Source organism: Cydia strobilella, chromosome 4 (assembly GCF_947568885.1).
Source record: "Cydia strobilella chromosome 4, ilCydStro3.1, whole genome shotgun sequence".
NCBI classification, from domain to species: Eukaryota; Metazoa; Arthropoda; class Insecta; order Lepidoptera; family Tortricidae; genus Cydia; species Cydia strobilella.
This window is the reverse complement of record NC_086044.1, coordinates 23466795-23487563: the sequence shown is the minus strand read 5'-3', so window position 1 is coordinate 23487563 and position 20769 is coordinate 23466795. Positions and strand designations below refer to the sequence as shown.

At 37.4% G+C, this 20769-nt stretch overlaps 1 protein-coding gene, 1 long non-coding RNA gene and 2 other non-coding genes across 5 annotated transcripts in view; 2 read left to right on the top strand and 2 right to left on the bottom strand.

The window, feature by feature from the left end:
• The first annotated feature begins 1598 nt into the window (after positions 1–1598).
• The window catches only part of LOC134740816 (voltage-dependent L-type calcium channel subunit beta-2), a 276363-nt gene continuing 257192 nt past the window's right edge, over positions 1599–20769 (top strand). Inside the window, exon 1 of one of the 2 annotated variants that reach the window (XM_063673453.1) lies at positions 1599–1734. The gene's annotated coding sequence lies outside the window, so the exon portion shown is untranslated. The remainder of the gene's footprint in view (positions 1735–20769) is intronic. The other variant, XM_063673454.1, reaches the window with a different exon arrangement.
• Positions 7461–8984, top strand: LOC134741194 (uncharacterized). The gene is made up of 3 exons (XR_010127861.1): positions 7461–8074; positions 8350–8457; positions 8833–8984. It is a non-coding gene; the product is annotated as an uncharacterized LOC134741194 (long non-coding RNA).
• On the bottom strand, positions 14481–14555 carry Trnai-gau (transfer RNA isoleucine (anticodon GAU)). Its single transcript has one exon. It is a non-coding gene; the product is annotated as a tRNA-Ile (tRNA).
• Trnay-aua (transfer RNA tyrosine (anticodon AUA)) lies at positions 14845–14917 on the bottom strand. Its single transcript has one exon. It is a non-coding gene; the product is annotated as a tRNA-Tyr (tRNA).

The following is a 20769-nucleotide window of genomic DNA, read 5'->3' as shown; positions in this document are numbered from 1 at the left end:
AACAAGTGTTTCTTATGGAATTTAAGGTTTATGACTTAAAATCATTAAATAAAACTAAATTTGGTATTTTTTATTAAATTCTCGAACCATTTATTTAATTATAATTAATATCGAACGAACCATTATTATGACGTTTTACGTTTTGTTATCTGTCAAAAGCTACTTAAACACGCTCCATCCAAGGTCAAATTACTTTCCCCACTAGTAGATAAAATGCGTTTTTCTCCGCTTGTTTTAAAGGATAAAAGACGGCTTTCCGAGCTAGTGAGGGGAAAAGTAAATAGCAAGGCACTGAGAAGGAAACAAAAGGAGACGTGCGTAGGTTGTAATCCAGCGGAACAGAGACGTGGATTAGAACTAATGCTATTGGTTGATTCCCACACGTCTCCTATCATCTCCGTCTCAGTACTACTCAGTAGGAACTTGTAAAAGCAGACGAAGGTACTTAATTTCAGTTAACGGCGTAGACCGTGGCACTCGCAGCACGGTTAGATTGAATTTGGATGAAATTGGTATTATATTAATTGATGCTGAATGCCGACCATGTTTTACCAAGAAGATGGATGATCGAACGGTTTTTTAGGGTTCCGTACCCAAAGGGTAAAAACGGGACCCTATTACTAAGACTCCGCTGTCCGTCTGTCCGTCTCTCCGTCTGTCACCAGGCTGTATCTCATGAACCGTGATAGCTAGACAGTTGAAATTTTCACAGATGATGTATTTCTGTTGCCGCTATAACAACAAATACTAAAAAGTACGGAACCCTCGGTGGGCGAGTCCGACTCGCACTTGGCCGGTTTTTTTAAATCTTAAAAGTCTTTTACAAGTTTTAGGAGGCAAAGATAATAGTATATTATTTTCGTGATTTCATATTTAATTTTTTATCAAGGTCCATAGATTAGCGACAGAATAGAAATGGTGATGTGTATATATGTATATGGGATTTAGTCTTCGTTGTCAGTGAGCCCTTTTAAATTATATATAACATTAAACAACTGCACAGTTGTTAACTAAAACGGGATTTAGTCGTATAAAATAAACTTAAAACTACCTCCGTCGTTTTGGGCGCGTCCGTGTCCCGTAAAAATACTGACTCAGCCAAAACAAGTTATTGACTATTTGAATAAATAAATCAATAAAAGTCTAGAAGTAGTCGCGAAAAGTTTTAAAAACTGCAGTTTGTCAATGACAGAAACGGTAAGTCTTAAAAGTACCACCCACGTTACATATGTAGGTATATCCGCCACATGTGAGCTACCACGTGGAGCCATAAAGCGGACGCATGCCGCAGCCTCCTTGAGGAACTCCAATCAATCTTTAATTTCGCGGCAATAAATCAATAAAATCGCCATTAATTCGCACCGCACTCTTGGATAGAGGATGGAGGCTGCTAAATAATGGACAGCCATCAGCTCTCATTAGCAGGCGAGGGCGCCACCGGCGACCGGCGGCCGGGCGCCGACCGCGCCCGATCAATACCCGAACCGACCCCACGAGCCGGCCCGAGGCGGGCCGGCGCCGCCCGAGCGCGCTCGACGACGCCCGAGTGGCCCCGAGCGCGGCCGCACATGACAAATGTCAGCGCGCGACGTCCCTGCACCAGCAGAGCCTCGCTGAAGCCGTGGAAATCCGTGGAAAAGTGCATCGGTGGTGTGATGAGACAATCAGTGCGGTGATATTTGCTATTGCTATTGTACGTGACAACTGTTTTTAACGTGGATATTTGTGTGTAGTGTAAGTATTCTAGAGGGTTGTTTAGAATAGAGTATCTTTAGTTTGTGAATTAATTTTGCATGTTTTCTCGCATGAAAGGGCATAGTTGGTCTCTGGCAATTCAATTTGACCAGTTAAAGTCTTTTCTTTCGTGAATTTTCTTCGAAAGCATGAAATATCAATAACTTTTAGTGTTTAGCATCTGTCAGACTTGTCACGTACATTATCCTCATAAATCAATATTTTTATTTCAATTTAATGCGTGTCACACTTAAGCTTTTGAACCTCATCTGTTTGACGTGGTAATTAACGATGGTAATTGTATAAAATGTAGAAAATGTTTTAATAGAATTACAGGGAGGATCCGCGCGCATGCGCGCTGGGCCCGCTCTGCGTCATGTGTTTTCTTACATTTAATGGGCCGTGTGGCAGATTAACAGGTGTTAATTAACAATCCACTCAAATAGGAATTAGTTTAAGCACTTGTGTTCGTGCTAGATTTATGTACTTCGATTGGAGAAACTTTTGAAGTTTCGAATACTTATGTTTTGTTTATTTCACTGTAGAAATAGGAATGGATGATTATGATTTCGTTGAACCAAAATCATTTAGGCATAATCATCTACCTTATATCAATATTTATTAAAATAAAATGTCTATTTACTTGAAAACATTAAGAACCAGGTAAGTAGATATAAAAAAAAGTTTTAAGGATAAGTTACGCATAAAAGTGCTTTAGAAGCGTTAAAAAAGTCATTTAAACGCTAAACTGCAGCGATTTTCGCTATAACGGCGGTGACCTTGACCAATTTCCCCGCCAGCCTGCGCGCGGCGCTGCAGTCGCACCGGCCGCCGTTACAACAAGACCTGCGCTCATCGCGAACTCAACTCTAATCCCATATACATAAGGCTCAAACACCATCCTCAACAGCCCAGTTCAGTTTGGCGAGGGTGCGAGATGGCCTATCAATGTGACAATTTCGAGGTCACCCGTGTGACCAGGACGGCATGATGGAAATCGAACTATGAAGTTTGAAAATGGAAGGAAATGTGAAATTTTAGTTCGTGAATTAGAGAAGGATGGTGATAGATTACATCTCTCGGCGGGTTGAATGCACTTTTGCAGACATGTGACCACTCATTCCTGAGGGTTTTGGAATTAGAATGCAATTGTAAAGGTTTAAAGTATAATGTACTGTTTTTGCTAGAATGCTTTAGAAAAATAATTAAATACTTGACATACCTATGTGTTTTAACTTCGGCTAACATGTTTCATATAGTCCTGTATTATGCACTGTATGCACCCATCTTGACAAACGTTCACGGGACAATAAAGAGTGCAGCTAAGCGCAATAATACGAATTAACTACCTACGCGGGTTAACACAACCGTGTCCTAGCCACAAAAAATGCAATTTTAATAACAATGTAAAACGTAAACATCAATACAATACAATAACAAACAAGACTGACTTTTTGTTTTGACAATGATGGTGATGTTTAAATAAACAGAAAAGGTCGGTCACATTTAGACTCAATCACAACCTGAGCCTATCAAACCTCTACACTATCTATGGATGGTATAGAAAGGATCGCAATCTCTTATGGCAGAATTGTTGTAAAAGTGACCTCGTTAACCCTTAAATGCATAATGATGTATATATGCATCGTATATTTGATGGTCCGTGGCTCAATATGCAGCTATCCAAAATCACATTTATTACTTTTATACAGCATGACACATCTATTTCAATTTATTAAAAAGTTATACAAAAAAATCATGCATTTAAGGGTTAAGCTTTAAATAATAGTTCCTAATCTCTCCGGTGGCGCTAGTTAGGCTCTGGGACATGAGTATAACATGAACCATATAAGGCAACAAATAACCCGACCAAATTACGTAGGTTGTTTTTGGTAGTATTTCGGTGTATGGTGGCGCCGCCTAATTACTGCTTTTTGATGGACACTTTTCATACATAGAGATTTGGCTCCTTTATACAGTCTCCATGCTCTACACGAATATCAATTTGACGTCATTTGACGTTTTCGCGTAAGTTGTAGCATGGTTGTAGCGTAGCGTTGTAGCGAGAGGAAACAATATTTCGCCGATAAGATTATGTGGTGTTCGGAGACAGAAAATTCTATGCCACGGTGAAGTGGAACTGCCACCCTTTAGTTAAAGATGAAATCGGATTATGAACGTGTTGGGATTTGACGTGAGTGCCTCCCGGTTTATACAATAGCAAGAACCTTGCAAGGACGATTATAAATCCATTTTAAAAGGGCCCTGCAGGAAGAAACGTAAGATACATATATATATATATATTTTTTTTACTAGCCCATTATGGTGTCCCACTGCTGGGCAAAGGCCTCTCCCCTTGTCTTCCACGACTCCCGATATAGTGCCTCCTCCGGCCAGTTGTTGAGAAAGGTGTCTAGGTCGTCCCGCCATCTCCGTCTGGGCCTGCCGGGTCCGCGCCCCTCTTCTGGCATCCATTTTATTAGTAACATAATATATTAACCCAACTTTCTAACGTCGCAATAAGAAACTGCATGCAATTATGCATGATAATTTTGAAAGTAGAATTGGCGCACAAGCAATATTGAGCATGTAGTGCATAACAGCAGGCCCCAATTTCACCACGGTGACAGGTTCGACAATTGTAAAACATCAATGTTGCTGTCGTCACAGGCATCCATCGGCTACGGTTACCGCTTACCATTGGGCGGGCTGTATTCCTGTTTGCCACCATCACTGTAATATTTAAAAAAAACTATTATATCGGCAAAAAACAGGTACGTTTATGACGATGATGATGACAATTGTCACAAGATTTATAAGAATTTTCGGTAATTCTTGACAGGTAATAAGTTCTGTGTCGGAATTTTGCGACAATTGTCGTGTTTCTTGTGACAATTGTCATTAGCATCGCAAAGTAAGTACTTATTTATTGGCGATATATATAATGGAGTTTTGTTTTTATTAAAATGTTGGTGGCAAACAAGCACACAGCCCGTTCGATGGTAAGCGGTTACCGTAGCCTATGGAGGCATGTGACGTCAGTAATAGTCATTTCGACAATTGTCGCACCTGTCACCTTGGTGAAATTGGGGTCAGTACGTGCAGATGTAGTACGCGCGTGTTATACTACTGTAGGCATGTGACAGCATAGTAACAATAACTACCTGGTAAAAGGCGTACTTATTCATAGCATGCATGGCTTGCATAAGCTTTTGCCATTTTTAACTTAATATATATAGGGTAAACTCGTATTATTTGGTGACACGCCTAATTCGGTGATACAAGTTTTGAAGCATGACCAGGAAAGCTAGTAAATTAGGGCCTTTTCACAGGCCTTTAGGTTTTCTGTGGGGCCTTTTAAATGGGACGTGAAGTTCTTCGGCGGCTTTGCCGTGAGGCCCATTTAAAAGGCCCTAATTCACTAGCTTTTCTGGGTGTCATGCTTCAAAACTTGTATCATCAAATTAGGCGTGTCACCAAATAATGTGAGTTTACCCTATATAAACTTATTCAATACAATATATCTTTAAATGTGAAAAGGTCTATTTTCCAAGAGCATAAATAATTACAAAATACGTATTATGAACTTGAGATTCGTTCGGGGACGTAAGGTCATTTGGACTTGATACTGACTAAAGTTATTTTAATAAAAAAGGTAGTTATGAATGAATGAATATTCTTTATTTCAGACCATGTCCATATATATGTAAAATTATTATTAAATTATATAATAAATTTCCTTTGTTATTAGCAGTATGAAGCCTTACAACTAAGGTTAGTATATATACACAGCATTCTATTTTTACATACAGTAAATTGGCTTACCTGTCAGCACATGTATCATATGGCAATGGTTCATGTACTGACAGGCAAATAATTATGTATGTATGTTATGTACGAATAAATTCATATATTTAAGAATATTTTATGTTTCCTGCATTTCGTGTGAAAAGCTTAAATAACATGCGCATTGTATATTGCATTGCATGTCCAACTTAACCTCAAAATGAAGACATCACAATAATTTAGCACTTATCTAAAATTAAACTTTCACACTTCATAGAAAGCTAACATCAGCGGATACTTCCAACAAATACTTGTGATATATCGTAAGGTGACAAGCACGGGCGACGAACCTAAACTCATCCTCGTAATGCTCAACATCAGAACAAAACCATTATAAGCCTGACCCCCGATTATGTACAATTTCTACGAGCTTATAGACCAAATTATGCTGATAATGAGCATTGATAGTGCGGAGAATACATAAGGTCATAGGTTAACAGCGGTGCGTTTTGACCATTCGAAAGTTGTCTTTCCGCTCTTTGATACTTTAAAAAAATTCTCAACTGACTAATAATATACTTTATTACATTAAAATAAGGCCTATTTATATTACGAGTAAGTCTTAGTTTGTGAATGTCGCCGGCCTCTGATTACCGGGTCAACTATTTCCGAATAAAAGTGAAGCTATAATCCGTTGGATAAATCACGCATAACATAACAACTGATGAATCAATTTGGACTTTAATTACTTGAGTTAATGCTCAATTTTACAGTCCGAATATAAAATTATACGACTGTGCGAAACTTGCTAATGTAGTTTTCACAAGCGTCCTCGTCCTCATATCCCATTAAGGCGGTTCCCTGAGCCAGAAGGCGAAAAATCTCCTTATATGATCATGTTTTTCTAAAAGGCGTTGATATTCGTAGACGTGGAAAAAATATATGTAGTTCTTGACTATACATATTATCTTTAATATCATAGCTTCCGATACACGAATTATGACACTTTGCTCGATACAATTAATTCCCAAAGTAACCTCTAACTCGGACTTTTAATCTAACTTTACTCGGTTATTTATTATATGATACTATAAACAAAAAAAGAAGAAAAAACAATCTTAACTTAAATAGTAATTTCATAGCTTTCGAATTTCGATGTCGTAGGGTAACGTTTTTAAAATAAATAAAAATCGACAAAATTTGATCAAAATTGACACTTGGCGCGCATGCTCTTTCCCGTTCTTTCTTGCCAAATGTTACAGAGACAGCGGCAAACCGATGGAATGGCCTTAAGAATTAAACTTTAAATTTTTGACTATGTTACCTTTCGGCAAAGTTGAATTTTCAAATATGAACGAATATTTTATACGATAATGCGTAAACTAGGAAAGTAATATCCACATTGAGGCCCTTGTGAACATAAGATCATAATAATTTGTTTATTTTCCGATTGTTTAACGCTTTGTCAACGATTTGTATGCAAATTAGACGTTTTCTGTGGTTATGTGGTTGGTTTTATGGTAATAAATGAGGCTGGGTCACAGTTGGAGGTATTTAGTAGGTAGTAGGTACCTGCGGAAAATGGAAACGTTTGAACTTCGATCCTTAAAGTTTTGTGACAATAAAAAAATGTTTCTACTTGAATAGGTTTCATACATCTGTCACATACCATAGGTCATAAGGGTGTGTGCATACCGGATGCGTGTGTAGTAGTGAACATCCACATGCGTGTTTTAATATGGTTTTAATATACATATTACCTACCTACGGATCCTTATAAGAGACCGTACACTGCTTGCGTGCTGTGTGCACGGCTCTAATATATTAGCGTACGCACACTTGCACTACTACGCACATCGCAAATGTAGCACAGCGGGCTTAGCATGGTAGCGTGACAAGGCCGTGATAGGGCGAAATCGTGATAGTTATCCACATCTGACAGCGGTAGATGACAGAATGACAGCGGTAGATGACAGAATGACAGCGGTAGACGACAGAATGACAGCGGTAGACGACAGAATGACAGCGGTAGATGACAGAATGACAGCGGTAGATGACAGAATGACAGCGGTAGATGACAGGAGCTTGACAGACGACAATTTGCATAACATAGTCGTTGCCGTCGTTGATAATTTGACACATTGTCCCATTTTGACAGTTCAACTTCGTTAATTCTATCTACGTGCTTCTTAGGTGACGATAAGCCTTGTCGTGAAAGCAAAATTATTGAATAAACCAATTTTAAGGTATAAATTACGGGTAAATATCAGTTTTTCTATGATATTGAGTTATTAGTTACAATGTTCCGCTGTATATATATATTGTCAATTTTTTCTTTGCAGGAAAGTCAAATTTTATTATTCCTACTCGCGGATGCTGTTAAAGAAAAAGAGCGTCTAAAAATCTCGTGCATAGCTTTATCAAGACACTCTTACAACCCGTCTGATATGCCAGACGAAGAATTTCGGGCATTTCGCATATTTACAGTTATGTGCCGAACTTAACGCCGAGCCTCAAAAGTCAAAACGGTGATGGATTACTAAAACACCTAAAGGTAAAGCTATAAAATTGCAGTGTTTCTCGTAAAGTTTACATGTCTGTCAAACAAACCTCTCGATAACAATGCTCCTAAACTCTTAAATACTACCTCACATTATAAATGTAAAAGTTAGTATGATAAGATATCTGTTGCACAATCTCTTACTTATGCTATTAACCTAGGTTAGGTTACATTACTAAGCTACTTTTTACCTCAACATTCAAATCCTAACCTAAGGGGGAAAATCTACTTGAAAAACTTACATCTAGGTAGATACTTTTTTGTTTTAGGTTCTAACAGGTGTAATAACACCTGCTAGCTGATGGCAACTAGTCCATTGGTCAGACTACTGTGAGCCAGTAGCTATTGAAGCAATTTGTAATAGCTGTAAATAGAAGGTAGGTTCTTTTGAGTACCGAATTAAGTACTAGACATAAAAAAAACTGTAACGCTCCACTAGGTCTGTCTTAGTAGGTAACTTTTACTCTTTTGAATAAGTATGAGTGTGGCTGTATTGTGCAATGAGATAGGTACCTATTATTTGATAGTTAGGTACCTCTGAGATACATAATCTGGGAATGCAATATTAGGTTTAAATAAGGCACCCAGTTCTAATCTAATCTGCGCCTTGTTTACAGACATAAAGACAAATGATTGTTCCCGGCGATTAGTTAGTATATCTTGGGTGCAAATATACTGTTCTCATGTGAAAATATTTCCTCCGTTGCTGCCACATGAACCTACTTTTACTTATTTCCTTCTATTTCTTCCAGAAAACTTCTCTTGGATCAAGGGAGAAATTAAGGAAGGCGCTCCTCAAGGACTTCCTAAGCATCATGCACAAAACCGGCTGTTACTAAGAGTGTGCGCTTGCGAGTTGCTAGCGAGCTTAATAAATACATACTTATGTCGCCTATGTTTTACTATCACACGAATACCTACCTAAACTATTTACCTATGTTTCTATACAAGTAGAGACTAGTAAACATTCAAGACGGACAATCTTCATACAAAACAGCATTCCCCGCAACTTTAATGGACTCGACATAGGTGAATAGGTTTCGCTTATTCCTATTTTTTATTTTAGCTTTATACGTAATAAATCTGTCACTGTTAGGTACTTAGTACCTCTATTATAGCTGACTCATAGCGCGGTCCCGATACTTTAGCACTGAATTATCTCTGTTAGTGCTGAGACAAAACAAGCCTCTATAACTGAAATAACCTCAAGTCTCATCTCTATAAATGGAACCCTCTGTAAATGAGACAGAAATTTACTTATACCTGGCTGAGACCCTGGGTAGGTGGAATAATAATAATAAAATTCTTTATTGTGCACTACAAAGAAAAATACATGTTACAAACAAAGACAGGACATAATGTTTTAATGTTTATTTGGGCACAAACGGTACATGTTTCTTATAACTAGTTTCTTATAAGTGAGAAATATTGCCCCCCCTTGATGAGATGAGTATAGGCTAAAGGTGTGGCGCCATCTATTCGAGTATAACTTTTTCTTGCTTTCCGAGGCACATTTTTTCCTTATACTATTTATCTTGCTTATACGGAGTTACATAATTATGTCTTTGCTATAAGTAACTTAAATTCCATTTACAACAATGACAATTCTCGCGGCGTTGTCAGTCTTCTGTGTTTACTAATGTAAACTCTGATACAGATATGTAACAATGTCGGATTGTCGGCTCTGTGCTGCTGGAGAGAATATTATAAATGAGTAAATAATACAACCATTGCCAAGAAAATAAACGAAGTTTATTTACACAAACCTATTAAGTAAATGTAGATGTAGAAAATCTGGGCGTAATATATGCTGATATCTGCTATTTAGACCTTACTGAAGAGCAATTGAACAAACTCGAACGACTTCAAAACGTCTGCATTAGGTTCATTTTCGGATTGCGCAAATTCGACCATATTTCAAGCTTTCGTTCGCAGCTTAAGTGGCTGCCCATCCGATTCCGACGCAACACACATATTCTTTCTCTTCTGTATGCCACTCTATTTCACCCCAATACTCCTTCCTATCTTAAAGCCCGGTTTAAATATCTTTCCTCACTTAGATGCTCTCAAAATCTGCTACTTGTTCCCCCTCCCTGTTGTTCAAAATTTTACACCAACTCTTTCAGTTTTCGTGCTGTCCGGCTCTGGAATAATCTGCCCATTAATATTAGACGTGCTAAATCACTCCCCATTTTTAAAAACCTATTAAAAGATCATTACTTGTCTATCTCATTATGATCCTGTTGTCCTTTAATTTATTTGTCGTTATTATGGCTTCCTTTGTCATTTATATATATATATGTATACTATGTGTTTATATATATATATATTTGTATACAATAATACATGTAGTCTAATTTAACTATATATGTGTAGTATATGTATTATATTATATTTTTATTGTTTTCTTTATTTTGCACCACCCGATAACTACCGTTTCGTTCGCCATCTCTCTATCTGAAGGTTGGCTGGAAGAGATCGCTGTTTAGCGATAAGTCCGCCTGTTGTTACCTACCAATTTATATCTTTTCTCAATGTCTGTATCTTTTTTTCATGTAGTGTGCACAATAAAGCATTTTATTATTATTATTATTATTATTAGATAGATAGACAAATCATTTATTCTTTTGCCACAATACACACATATAAAAGAAACAAAAGAAAAATATAAAAACAAAACAAAAAAACCCGTAGGATTGCTGTGTGCGTTGCAGCAAAACAAAATTGCTGTGCCCTTACAGGGTCTGTATTCTTGTAATTTGTAATACTATGAGCAATAAATATGTTTGAGTTTGAAAAGGGTTCCAAATTATTGTTATAATTATTAGCTTCTTGACATATTATAAAAATGTTAAATTAAATTAGATATGCAGGCATTATAATTGGTACAAGCAATAGATTATAATATAAGTATAAGTAGGTAACAAAGATAGATATAACTCCGTAATAGATGAATACAGTCTAAGGAAAAAAAGTGCTTCGAAAATCAAGAAAATTTGATTCTCGTTCAGAGGGCGCTACTAGTTTTGGCCTACTGTCGTATAGATGGCGTTGACGGTTTCGTTTGTCATTAAAACAATTTTAACGCATATCAGTAAAAGAACATGGGTCAAAATCATAATAATAATTAATGCAAATAAAAAAACTCATTTATCCATATTTAAATACATTTTATCGTATTTTTATAAATCTTCATTTTTAGTTTTAAAGTGTGTCGATAGATGGCAGTGAATTTACTGTGGTTACAAGATTTACTATGACAGTACCGCTCTAGTGTAGGTAATGAGGGCTACCGCGTTTAATTCCGCCGCTAGGGGCGCGAGTGTAGATGGAGGTCTTTCAAAATGTCCAATGCAAAGAAGTTTTAGGAGCTTCAAGCTTTTTTATCGGGAAATTACTTAACTCCTTCCTTATTCATAATTGTGGTAAATGTTTGTTCGTCTTTGATTAATCATGGTAAACATGATATAGCTCAATAAATGTTAGTGGTTTATAAAAACTGCCAACTAAAATATATGCAAAATTAAACAAGTTGAAAAAATGGCACATTTAGACGTTAAAATACCTTTGTGTATATTAGAACGTATTGATTTTATAAAAATAAGCATAGAAGAATTTACATCTACAGTGGCGCCAACTGGTGAGCACAGAAACTTTAGCCCTCTGTAGGTACCTCATAAGTACTAACATTATGTGCCCTACCCGGGTGTCAATGTACTGACTACATTTTACTAACATCTTCTGTAATGCACATGACTTTTAATGTTAAATAAATGAAATGAAATAAGGATTTTGTTCAAACTGATATTTTTGATACAAGTTTTTATTGCCGATTCTTTTAACAGGCAAGGAGGACTATCGTTTTTTTGCTCACCAGTTGGCGCCTCTGTTCTTCTTCTTCTTTTAAAATTATGGCTTCAGCCCAGTGGGACTATTTCGCCAGTATCAAGGTATTAAGAGGTTTAAAAACGACAAAAATTGTACGGTTGTACAAGACAGTGTACGGTGATTTGTTAGCTCTTGTAAATCGATAGCTAGACTTTACAAGAAGCACGTGGACTACCGGCCGTTGACTCCAAGATGGTGGTTAAACCATTTACTGCACACTACCACATTAGTTTACTGTATAATAAGCTATCGATATTACACTTTAAACAATATTAATGAGCAAAAAACAAAGTAATTAATCACGATGCTAACTATCAAGATGGCGCTCGAACCGGAAGTCCGGCGCCTCTGTTGATGGTGGTCCAAAACACTAAAGAACAGCTGTCAGTCATTGAAGTGACATTTGACATTTCGAACTATGGAAAAGACCACCATCTACACTAGCGCCCCTAGCGGCGAATTCATACGCGTTAGCCCTCACTAATACTTATCAAGACAATTCTAACAAATCCAGACACAAATTAGGTTGCGTTATTTTATCTCCTTCTATGACCTCCTATATGACCACTTCCTGCGTCCATCATCAGATATTCGATCGTACTGCAGGGAAAAGGTACCCTACGTTCATACAAATTTAAATTTGTATGCAGGGGGGTGCCTTTTCTCTGCAGCTGACTGTACCATAATATTCCGTTATCACCCAACTTATATAATGTATTATGTTATCACCCAACTTAAAGAATGTATGTGAAGTTTTAGCTCAATCGAATACAGGGAAGTGTGGTCGTATTGATTTTATAAAAATAAGCATAGAAGAATTTACATCTACAGTGGCGCCAACTGGTGAGCACAAAAACTGTAGCCCTCTGTAGGTACCTCACAAGTACTAACATTATGTGCCCTACCCGGGTGTCAATGTACTGACTACATTTTACTAACATCTTCTGTAATGCACATGACTTTTAATGTTAAATAAATGAAATGAAATAAGGATTTTGTTAAAACTGATATTTTTGATACAAGTTTTTATTGCCGATTCTTTTAACAGGCAAAGAGGACTATCGTTTTTTTGCTCACCAGTTGGCGCCTCTGTTGATGGTGGTCCAAAACACTAAAGAACAGTTGTCAGTCATTAAAGTGACAAGTGACATTTGACATTTCGAACTATGGAAAAGACCACCATCTACACTAGCGCCCCTAGCGGCGAATTCATACGCGTTAGCCCTCACTAATACCAATAGATGGATACAGTCTAAGGAAAAAACGTGCCTCGAAAATCAAGACAATTTGATTCTCGTTCAGAGGGCGCTACTAGTTTTGGCCTACAGTCGTATAGATGGCGTTGACGGTTTCGTTTATTATTTAACAATTTTAACGCATATCAGTGAAAGAACATGGGTAAAAATCATAAAAATAATTAATGCAAATAAAAAAAATCATTTATCTATATATCTAAATACATTTTATCGTATTTTTATAAATCTTCATTTTTAGTTTTAAAGTATGTCGACAGATGGCAGTGAATTTACTGGGGTTACAAAATTTAATATGACAGTACCGCTCTAGTATAAGTAACTCTATGCTAATACTTATCAAGACAATTCTAACAAATCCAGACACAAATTCGGTTGCGTTATTTTATCTCCTTCTATGACCTCCTATATGACCACTTCCTGCGTCCATCATCAGATATTCGATGGTACTGCAGGGAAAAGGTACCCCACGTTCATGCAAATTTAAATTTGTATGCAGGGGGTGCCTTTTCTCTGCAGCTGACTGTACCATAATATTGCGTTATCACCCAACTCATATAATGTATTATGTTATCACCCAACTTAAAGAGTGTATGTGAAGTTTTAGCTCAATCGAATACAGGGAAGTGTGGTCTAATTTATCTTGCAGGACTTGATACATACATTGCAACGTTGCAACTTAAGTTTGTAAAAAAAAATCCTTTACACTGTAATAGATTCACCTACATATGTTTTACAAATAAACACTGACTATTGACTATTCGAAATGCATGGACATGCCACTTGCTGAGAGGTTTGTTCCAGGCGGAATGTAAGAACTTTTCTTCTTTCGTTCGATAGCTAAATTTTATGACTATCCCTTTTCTAAATAAGTCTTCCATGTCCTCGATAATTTGAGTGTCCTCTAATATGTTATGACTGAAACAGAAACAAAATAGATTAGATGAGGTCATGAGTTGTATAGGTATAGTGGTGCAGGCTAGTATGGCGGTTCATTGGCAAATTATGAGAAAATAATGTCACTTTTAGAAAGCTCTCGTTTTTAAGTCAGGGGGATTTTTTTGTTTCTCAGTATTCAGCAACATCTACCTGTAAGAAATGATCTTAACACACACACACACACACACACACACACACACACACACACACACACACACACACACAATGTGCTAATACCCATACTTAACTTTTTTTTTAAGCAGAAACATATGCGAGCGTTACTCCAGATTTTTAAATTAAAGGAAAAATGGAATAATTTACACCTCCGGCAGGACTCGAACCTGCGACCATTGGAACATCGGTCCAATCGCTTCTGCCAACTGAGCCACGGAGCCCTACATAATTTATGGCACAAAGTGTGGTGGTCTTTTTTGTCAATAAACTTGGATTCTTGCATACAAAACCAGGTTCTAGAATATAGGTACAGACAGGGTAAGAAAAAAATGTTTTTGAAGTTTTGAGTGAGGTCGACGGGTTTCAAAGTTTTTAATATTTGTTAGAATCCTTATGCACTTTTTCTATAGTGTGAGTAAATGTATGAATAATTACGTAGTTTTTAACAAGCAGAAACGTCTGCGATCGATGCTATTAAGCTTAGAATAAATTTAAAAGTGGAAAAATTACTGCCTTGGGTGAGACTTGAACTCACGGCCTCTGGATCTATACTCCAGCGCTCTGCCAATTGAGCCACCAAGACCTCATCCATAGTCAGCAAATCTTCCCACTATATGGGTCTAGGGGACCCTAGCGATATCTACCGTAAGAGTGTTACACTTCTTAAACGGCCACCGGAGTTCCAAGTAATATTGGAAGTTCACGTTCAGTTAGTGATAGTTTAACAAACTTACATACATACATATAATCACGCCTATTTCCCGGAGGGGTAGGCAGAGGCCACGGATTTCCACTTGTTACGATCCTGACATACCTCTTTCGCTACCTTCACTTTCATAACGTTCCTCATACACGCTCGCCGGTTTAGGGTGCTCTACCTGGTCTTTCTTCAGGATTTCCCCGATCTGATCAGAAAAAGTCCGCCGAGGTCTGCCCCTTCCCAACTCCCGTTTCTACCTCTCCCTTATACACTCTCTTTGTTAGCCTTTTTCCACTCATTCTTTCCACGTGTCTAAACAGGGAGTATATATATATATTTCGCTAGCATTTTCTTCTGCGCCTAAGCATCGTCATCGACTGAAAAACAAATTCATGATAGAGTCAGTTATTGATTATTGGTCAAACAATCTACACGAACTATAACTTTTTCTATAAATAAATTATTGTTCTTTAGAGAAACTTACATTATCGGTGGCATTGTCTTTAGTTTTCACATCAAATCAGTATATATTTTTTTCTAGTCAGTTGTCTTCTTCTTCTTCTTCTTCTTTTAAAATTATGGCTTCAGCCCAGTGGGACTATTTCGCCAGTATTGAGAGGTTTACAAACGACAAAAATTGTACGGTTGTACAAGACAGTGTACGGTGATTTGTTAGCTCTTGTAAATCGATAGCTAGTCTTTACAAGAAGCACGTGGACTACCGGCCGTTGACTCCAAGATGGTGGTTAAACGCGCTTCAAAATTAATTCTCCATTCACTGCACACTACCACATTAGTTTACTGTATAATAAGCTATCGATATTACACTTTAAACAATATTAATAAGCAAAAAAAAAAGTAATTAATCACGATGCTAACTATCAAGATGGCGCTCGAAGTATTTTCTTCAGACGCGCACGCGTGCTTGTCAATGTCAATATTGTCAATTGTCAAAACGTTAAGCCCGCTACAGACTACGCGGTGCGAAGCCGCGAACGCGAGCGTGAGTCGATTTCGCTTTAGATTAACTTGCGTTCGCGGCTTCGCGCCGCGATTCGCGCTCGAGTGTGCTTTAAGTTGAGAGAACACAATTATCCGTGCATGTTAGGCCCCACCCATTCGCACGAGAGCTTATAGAAAGAGATATCGCTTTCTCGCTCTTACTTATGGGTGCGTCCCACACGCAACGCTTTTTAAGCTCTCGTGCGTATGGGGCCTTATAGTTGGTCAAGCAAATCTTATCAGTAAATAAGAACAAAAAAAACTATACTCATCCTTTTCTTTTGGGTGCTAGTACTAGTGTAAGACAAAGATAGTATGATTCTCTCTCTTGTTTGAAATGTCTATGTTTGAAATGAGACGGTCCTTTAGCCCCATAGACCTACGACTCTACGAGTAGCATTACATAGATGCGGGCTACCGCGTGCGCCCGTAAGGGATAGACATAGATGACGTCATAAACGTGGGGGTACCATATTGGTAAAAATTACGTTGGGGCGATTACCCTGGAGGCAAAGTTTGACGGTATTAAAATTGTTGAATAAATGTCAATGGGCCGTTCTATTTAGGCGTATGAACAATGAAATACCTCCTATAATTCCCGCAGGTGGTACAAAACTAAACATGTTTAGTAAATAAAACGTAAAATAAAATGTATTATGAGTTAAAATTTTATGAAATCACAAATCACAATCACATTATTCACACCAATTAATGTACACCACATTTAATCTTCACAACATTTGTTTATTTTATTTTTTAGAATTAGAAATACGAAAAACTTAAGTCAAAATTACCCATAAAATGATGATATCTTCATCTGGTATCCCTAACATGATTGTTATGCAGCTAAATTAAGAAGAAGATTAAAAACGGCTGACTTCAGACTCGTCTGAGTAGCTGACAGATTACCACAAACAACCTACGTAATTTGGGCGGATAATTTTACAAATAATGTTTTGTTAATTTGCGTAAATAATTGTGATATTTTTATTGAAATCGTTTGATTCTACATTGCTTTGAGTGTCACGTAATTTTACGATGTTATTCTCACATATTGCGTTAAGAGGAAGGTGTAAAATACCGTACTTACGTGTGAAAGGTTATGTTCTCATATTTTTGCTCAGAGCGGCTATGACAGCCAATTACAGAACAATTCACCATTATTTTATCAATTCAAAACGCTAACCATCACTATGTTTTATAAGAGAAAGCACAATTTCATAGAAAACAACAATAATTAAACAAGCAACGAAGCATGACATGTCACGTACTTATTTGTTTGCCACAATTTCGGTTGTGGCAGCGGTGGAAAAGTGAAACTATGACAAAGACAAAAAGTAATATATTGCTCTCTGTCACTACTACTTAAAGATACATAAGACTATCCCGTTCGGTCATTTCGCCCCACCCCTCATGACCGATCCATGTTATACTAGATTCATGTTTAGCCCGCTCCAGACTACGCGGCGCGAAGCCGCGAACGCAAGTGTGGATTCGATTTCGCTGATTAGCGAACTAGACTCCAAACTCGCGTTCGCGGCTTCGCGCCGCGATTCGCGCATGAGTGGGGAGGGCCCTTTTGACAAACTATATAATGCAAGTCAATTTGTATAAAGCTGTCACTCAACTGTCACTCATTTAAACTCTTTTCAATTTGGAAGTGTAGTAATAAAACTAACTATTCGTGTTCAATCTTTGTCCGACACACGTCCGAAATTTAAATAAGGCCAGCCATTGACATACACTCTAGGCATAGATAATCGTGGTCACTTTCGAATGATTGTCGATAACTTTTTTCATTACCGACGTGATATTGTTATCGTAGTCATGTATGAATGAATGAATGTTTTTCATGGAAATATGGGACACTTGGCAACACTGGCGCACGTGTGCGGCAGTCTGTAATGTTCGCACCGTTTTGACGTATTTGCCTTTACAGGTCGTAACACACCGTCGCACCGCACCAAGGTCATTGTGCGACGCATCCATAAGTAAGAGCGACAAAGCGATATCTCTTTCTCGCTCTTACTTATGGGGGCGTCGCACAATGACCTTGGTGCAGTTCTAGGAATAGGTAGTACTGGCGTGGGCTTCCATACTATCGCACCGAACCGTCAAAACGGTGCGATCCTACCTTACAGACTGCCGCACACGTGCGCCAGTGTTGCCAAGTGTCCCATATTTCCATGAAAAAAAAAGAAAAACATGGAAATATGGGACACTGTTTGTGTCCCTATTCCTAAGGGCCCTCCACACTCGTGCGCGAATCGCGGCGCGAAGCCGCGAACGCGAATGTGGAGTCGATTTCGCTGAATAGCGAACTAGACTCCACACTCGCGTTCGCGGCTTCGCGCCGTGATTCGCGCATGAGCGTAAAGGACCCTCTAGAATTGCTCCAAGGTCACGGTGCGGTACGATGGTGTGTTATGGCCTATAATTTCGAAGTGTAATAATAAATCTAGCTATTCGCGTTCAAACTTCATCAGACACATGTCCGACAATTGAATAAGGCCACCTATTGAATGGATCTTTCAAAAACTCTAGGCATAGACAATCGTGGTCACTAACGAATGATTGTCGATTAGAGATTTCCGGTTCTAACGCCATCTTGATAGTAGCCTCGTGATTAATTCCTTTGTTTTTTGCTCATTAATATTGTTTAAAGTGTAATATCGATAGCTTTATTATACAATAATCTAATGTGGTAGTGTGCAGTGAATGGAGAATTAATCTCAAAGCGTGTTTAACCACCATTTTGGAGTCAACGGCCGGTAGTCCACGTGCTTCTCGTAAAATCCAGCTATCGGTTTTACGAGACAACTACAACAACCACCGAACAGCGTCGTGCTCTAAGAGCATTTCTTTGTTCCTACCCTTTTACGTGACATTGGCTACGGGCAACACTGCCCTCAAGTCCACCAAGAAAAGGAAAAAAAAAAGATTGTCGATTACTTGCATTATCGACGGGATATTGTTATCGTAGCCCGGTACCATGCTCGCAAAATGACAGTTTTTTACGATAACGTTAGAAGACAGCAGTCCTATCACGCGCAATATGATAATAACCATTTCACGCGCAATATGACAATAACCGTGCTAAGCCCGCAGGTCTGCACAGGTCTATAAACTACATACTTATATAATATTGTCTTCGGTTACCGCGATAGTTACTCATGAAATAAAACTATGAATACGGATTATATCGCGTATATTGAATTTATAATACATCCCGACGTTTCGAACCCTTTACAGCGTTCGTGGTCAACGGGTGACTGAGGAAAAATTACAAAGTGCAAAAATGCCCACATACTAAAATAATGAACAATCATAGACTATAAACTTTAAGGCTGGTTGTACATGCAAAATCGGTTCATAAGGCTAGTTATACACTACAATTATTTTCAAGTAAAGATATATATATATAGTTTTATAGTGTCATAGTTTTATTACATACTTATATGTTTTAACTTAGTTTATATAGGTAAACAAATTCGTACATCACTCACATATTTTAGAGCTTAATTGACTGATAATTAATGTCATTACCGGGTCTAACGCGATTAAATTTCATTATTTTACCTTTTCTCCGACGTTTCAACTAGGTCTTCCGTGACCACAGCTAGTGCAACCTAGTTGAAACGTCGGAGAAAAGGTAAAATAATGAAATTTAATCGCGTTAGACCCGGTAATGACATTAATTATGTGAACAAAACGCGAGAGTTTAAAGTGTTAATTTACTGAGACGTTAAACTATAAAAGATACTTAAGTACAGTTAAGGGCATAAATATATATACATTTCCAAAGTTTCAAAAATAAGTGTACGCTCTTATACCTTAGATAATCAAGTCGTGTTCACATATTATTGAGCCATTTGTCTGGATCGATATTTTTGCCTTCGATTGTACATGCAGAAAACATAGGCTATACTGTTTCTCAATACTTTTAATTTGATTACTTCATTGTTGACAATTATTTGCGTACATCTAATACTTATATATTATATGTATAATATATAAGTATTAGTATGTATGTTACTAACACATCATGGACTTTTGTTCGAAAAAAATCATTATTGATTGATTGATTGACTGATTGAATATCAATGAAAACGGGTAATTCAGGTTTTCTTTATTGAAGTGACTCGTTAGCATTGCTCTTGATTATATAAGTATAGTTACCGGTTCCCTACTAAATTGACCAAGAACCGGTTACAAATAAAAATGTAATGATTTTTTAATCAGTCAAATAAAAGACGAAGTTTTGGGAAAATAGGTCAAAAAAGTTAATTGTTAATTTACTTGATGAACTTTTGTATTTAAGTCTAAAATTGCCACTAATGATTAATGAAGCATAACAGGTCACCCAATTAGCTAAAATGAAAATAGAATCAATAATCAATAATTGGTTCCAGCTACAGTTATTTTCAGATGTCTATGTTAAGGCAGAAAGAACGGTCTGATAATATTTAGGTCATATTTATTTAGAGTTATTTAGGTTAATTGAGATTTATTGTATGCAGTTAGATTTCCAATTTAGCCAGCATTTATAACCCGTTCTTTAAAATTTAGGATAATTGAAGATTTTCGGGTTTTAAGTTAGTTTTGTTTTGATATCACCATAAACATCAGAGTGAATTTTGGATACAAGTAGGTACTAAATGTCTGCGTTTTTATGTTTTGTTAATAATTTTCTATCAGCCTAGAACAATGTCCAAATTTCCGTAAACTTGAAT